The sequence below is a fragment of the Mandrillus leucophaeus genome, unplaced genomic scaffold (assembly GCF_000951045.1).
Source record: "Mandrillus leucophaeus isolate KB7577 unplaced genomic scaffold, Mleu.le_1.0 Scaffold4, whole genome shotgun sequence".
Lineage (NCBI taxonomy): Eukaryota > Metazoa > Chordata > Mammalia > Primates > Cercopithecidae > Mandrillus > Mandrillus leucophaeus.
Genome location: NW_012104253.1, coordinates 7,468,602 through 7,474,305, shown reverse-complemented (window position 1 = coordinate 7,474,305; position 5,704 = coordinate 7,468,602).

Below are 5,704 nucleotides of genomic sequence, written 5' to 3'. Positions count from 1 at the left end.
ATTTCTTGGAGTATAAGTTAATCTCATCAAATTTAGAAAATTTGGACCATTATATTATAAAATATTTTTTCTATCTTAATCTCTCTTCTCTGCATATATTTGGGATTATACATATATTAGATCAGTTGATATTGTTTCACAGGTCGCTTAGGCTCTTTATATTTTTTCCCACCCCCTTTCTCTGTGCATTATTTTGAATAGTGTCTATTGCCCTATATTTAATTATACTGATTCTTTGCAGTGTTTAATTTGCTGGTATTCCAACACATCCAGTGAATTTTTCTATTCATGTTTATTTTATATTTCAGTTCAAGAATTTTCCATTTAGTCATTTTTAAAATAGTCTATATTTTTCTACAGAGATTTTCTATTTCTTTCCTCATTATATCTAGTGTCTCATTTAGATACTTAAAGATTTTATATGTTTCTTATTATTTTCTGCTGGTTCTAATATCTTCATTATATATGTGTCCATGTTTATTGACATTTTTCCACTTGATTATTGGTTATATTTTTCTGCTCCTTCTCATGTTCAATAACTTTTGATCATATGTTGGATATTGTGGTTGTTATATTGATGAGAGTCTTGGTTTTGTTGTCTTCCTTTAGAAATTGTTGGGTTTTGTTTTGGCTGGTAGTTAATTTATTGGTGGATCAGTCTGATCCTTTTAAGGCTTGTTTTAAAGCTTTGTTATTGTGGGTCTAGTGTAGGCTTTACTTAAGGGCTAGTATGACTCTAATTCTAAGATTTGGCCTTTCTGGAGATTCAGCTGAACACCTGGAGAGTCTATTGAGGTCTTTGTCCCTTGTCTGTTCGGAATGGCACCAACTACTAGCACGGTATGATTTTCAAAATCTCTATTCACCTTATAGCTTCCCAGTAGCTGTTACCTGCTAGACCAAAATGAAGTCTTTTCATGCACATGCACAGCTCAGTATATGGCCAGAGACTTAAAAGAATCCCTATGGAGATTTTGAATTTCCCTTTCTGTGCATCTCCTTCCTCTCTGGCACCCCACTGTGTAAATTCCAGTGCTCCTCAACAGTCCCAAATTCTAACCTCTGCCTTCTCAGTCCAGTAACTCCACCATGTTTTCTTGGGCTCCACCTCTTTATCCTGCAGAGCATAGAACACCTTCAAGCAGAAAGCCAGAACAATTGTAGCACTTACTTCACGCATTTACTTTCTCTCAGGGATCATAATCCTATGATGACTCTTGTGCAATATCTGAAAACATTTTCTTCAGATATTGCCCAGTTTTACAGTAGTTTTCAACAGTAGAAATAATCTAGTACTAGTTATTCCATCATGACTAGAAGTGGAAGTTTTGTCATACCCTCTCTTACCTGTGCCTGAATGTTGTAAACCACCTTAAAACCCAGTTTTCTTTTTTCCTAAGTAACTGGTGATTATTTACAAGCAGTAAATAAATTGGTTAATACCCTTTTCTTCGTCACTGCTTAGGCAGAGGATGGAGGAATGAAATGGGACAAGATAAACTCTTAGGGAGGTCTATGATAGGTACTTTGAAAGATTCCATGATGGAAATTGTTAGCAGGAGTGAGTTATGAGTGTTTATATAGGTTATTAGTGTTAGTACCCGTTCTCCACTCCTGATATTTCCTTCAAAGTGGAGAGACACTTGTTAGAGGAATACTCTTGGTTACCTGCCTCACCGTAACTCTTCTCAAGTGGGTAGATTGAGTTACTTGATTGGTAAATTTGAGAGTAGAAATGAGCATATTCAGCTGGAGCCCTTTCTCTCGCTCTGCCCTTGGAGATCCAGCTACTTGATTTACTCTTCCATGGCTTAATTTGTACAATAATATCCAAGAAGAGAGAAGGAGCTCAATAAATGGTAGAATCAGAAGTTACTATTATTACTATGATTATTGTTACTTTTTTTTTCTCCTTTCCATTTCCTTTTTCATTTTAAGGGGCCTCTAGAAAACAAAACTTAAGCAATCATCTTAGGTCTGCCCTACCTTGTTTGTGTATGCAATGGGGAAGTGATTTCCACATAAGAGAATTCAAATGGGAAAAGAGCGGCACTCATGAAATCCCTTGGCTCACTCGGAAAACCCTGAAGGTAAATCTGGTCCATTTTGCAATGGCTTCTCTCTGAAGACACTCAGAGTCATTGGGATTGTTCATTCATAGGGTGCAGAGACTCCAAGACGGCAGGTACCACTGCTACTATCCATTGATGGCATGGATGCCTTATAGAACTTTTCCCAGGAACATATACATTCCTAATCTTGTGTTACTGGAGTTATTAATGTAACTGTGATATTTTCTGAGTGCACGCATGCAATCTAGGAAGCAAAGAGGGTTTGAAGTATGCTGGGAAGTGAAGGAAGTCAGGCTAAGGTGGGAAAAACAACCTTGTAGATTAATTATAGAGTGCTAGGATTGGTACAGTCTCAGAATTCATTGCTCTAGATAGATAATTCTTATCCTTTTGTTTGTCTCCCACACATTCATAGAATTCTGGCAAAGAACCAAAAGGGGATACGGTGTGGAGGTTACGAGCATCAACTCTGGTGCTAGATTATCTGGGTTAGGTCCCTAGTTTCATCCCTTATTGCCTGCATGGCCTTGGGGAAATCCTTTAACCTCTCTGTGCCTCAGTTTATTTGTCTGTGAAACAGTAGTAACCTACCCATAAGGTTGTTGGAAAAATAAAATAAACTCAATGATATAAAATGAAATGAGATAATATGCCATAATTTTAATATTATGAGTTAGGTTAGCTAACATTTATAAGTGTTTCTTAGAGACCAGACCCTATCCTAAAAACTCAGCGTGTAATAATTCGTTAACCTTCACACATAGAATCCTGTGAGATAGGTCCCTTTTATTACCCCCATTTTACAGATGAGGAAACAGAGTTTTCTAGTTAGTGCTGGAGCTGGGACTTCAGGTCTATCTGCCTCTAAACAGGAGCACACGGTGAACAAGGTACTCTGTTGTTTTCTCATTCATAACATTTGTTACTCATGCCCAGGGGCCTGGAGCTCGGAGGTGTGCTCCACCTGTGTGTGAGGATGGGTTCGATATACACCCCCACCATCATGCTCTCTGAAGCCCTTGCTCTGCTCTCTGGACCTTCCTATTCCCCACTGTCCAAGACTAAGCTTCCTTCAGCAGAAATGAGGAAACAGTGGCCCTGGTTGGGGAAGTGTTTTCTTCAAGGTCACACATGACATTGGTGTTGGAGACAGTCTTGGGACCAGGTCTCCAGCGTTCTAGCCCACTATTCCCTTGGACTACCGGAGGGGAAAAAGTGTAATGGCAGCTTCTGGGCAGGCAGCAGCAGATGAGACAGAAGATGACAAGGAGGAGGTGGAGCCTTGTGGATGTCAGTGACACCACCCTGACTCAGTGACGGTGACCGGGATTACTAGAGGTGACAGGACAGCTGCCTGGGTCACTGCTGGGCAGCTAGGAAAAAGGAGCAGGAAAAGGGAGAAGATAGCTTGTGGAGGGGCCACCAGGAGAGCCCAGTCACCAGGACATGAGATGAAGTGGTCTGCATTGGTCCCAGAGCTCAACTCAGAGAGCACTGTTCGTGGAATGAGAGCCAGCACCTATTAGTACAGTGCCTGGCTTGCTTCTATTGAGCCCTCACTCACATCGTCTGACTTTGATTCTTCTATAAGTCTGGGAAATAGGCACAGCAGATGCTGTTGTAATTGTTTCCCCTTAAAGATATAGAAAATAACAACCACAGACTCAAAGCCAGGTGCTATATTCACGCTTTATCTGTGCCATTTCCGTCCTCACAATGGCTCAACACAGAGGGATTATTTTCTTCCTTATTTGATCGACACACTGAGGATCAGAGAGTCTGAGCAAGTTGCCTGAGGTCACACAGCTAGCAAGCAGCAGAGTTGTGAGGTGCCCAGGCAGGCTGGCCCCAGAGCTTCCTCTGTGATCCACTGTCCCTGACCACCTCCTGGGCTGAATGTCTCATCTAGGGGGACATCATTCATCACTGGAAGTGCTGGAACTCCCATCCAGATCTCCTGCTTCCAAATCCTATCTTCTCCCTACTTCATGGACTTCCCACAATCAACTTGGTCTTATTATGTAATGTATCTTTTGGGGAGAAGGGTCCTATTTTGAAGAAATGTCAGAAATAATGCCAATATCGTATTTCACAAGTTCTGAGGCAATAATGAAATCTTAGGGAGGGTTACAATCTTCAGTTCAGGAAGGAAAAATGAAAAGATGAATATAAAGGACTATTGATGATTTTCTCTCTGTTCGTCCCCGTGAGTCTCCTAGATTTGTATGAGATATTTAAAAGATTATATTTAACTTCTCATGTAAATTTGTCACACAGTGCATTTGTGTTTCATGTAAATATTTGTGGATTTTGACTTGCCTGTATTACTAGTGCTGCTCTTGATGTGTGGACTTAGGATCCTGGAAAGATCAGGGTGCCCAAGACTTTTACAGAACCCCAAAATGACCATCACTCCCCACCTCTACTATGTCAGCTCTTTTCTTCCCATTCCTTACCTAGACCACAAAGAACACCTCTTTTTCCCTCTGCGCACACATATACATAAAAACTGACGAAGATATTTAGGTAAGGAATTATCACTGTCTTATCCAATGATCCTCAGTGTTGTTCCCCTTGTCTGTTTCGCCTGCACTGGAAGCTCCATGTTTAACTCCCCCATGTCGAGCACAGTGCTTGGCACGCGGTAGGAACTCAGCCTACGTCTGCCGGACTGATCCTTGGAATAGCCGGCCTCCTGCGTCTCTGTCGTGTGGTCAGGACCACCCGTTTCCTTCTCACTGAGCAGATCCTTTTCCCCAGTCATGCCTAATTTAATTTCTGCATGCAAGGTGTGATGGTGGGTTTTAAGTGTCAACATGGCTAAGCCAACTACTTAACCAAACATGAATCTAGGTGTTGCTGGGGAGGTATTTCGTAGATGTGGTTAGCATGTAGATTCAGCGACTTTAAGGAAAAGGGATTATTCTGGATAATGTGAGTGGGCCTCATCCAATCAGTTGAATGGCCTTTGGGGGCAGAACTGAAGTTTCCAGAAGAGTCAGAAATTCTGCTTCAACTGCAGCATCCACTTCCGAATCTCCAGCCTGCTGGCCTGCCTTGTGGATTCTGGACATGCTAGCTCCCATAATCCCATAAGTCAACTCCTTAAAATAGTCTCTTAACATACATATTCTATTAGTTCTGTCTCTCTGCAGAACTCAGATTGATATACAAGGGCACAACAGCCTTTACACCATTCCTTTAAGCCTTCTCTTCTCCCTTCAACCCAGCTGGTTTGCTTTCCGGATGTTATGCTTGGGCTTCCTGTCCCACCAAGCAAATAAAAAAACACACTTTTTTTCTTTTTTTTTTTTTTTTTGGTTTCTGCCCCTCCCTCTGTGGCATCCAGTCTTGGAAAGCTCCATATTGAGACTGACCTCTTCCACTTTCATCCTGGGGAAATTCTCTAGGGACAAACCATCTGAATCAATGTGTGCCATGAGATTTGGCCATCTGAGAATCCGGTCACCGCTTTGAACGTTGAGAAAAAGATGTCTTAGAGTAACCAGCCCATTCTCACACCTGCCTTCGGTGATATCAATATATTTCTCGTTAATTTACAAGCGGGAACACGCACATGGCCTTGTGCGTGGATACATTTGATGAGGAGTATGACAGCCTGAGCCTTGGGT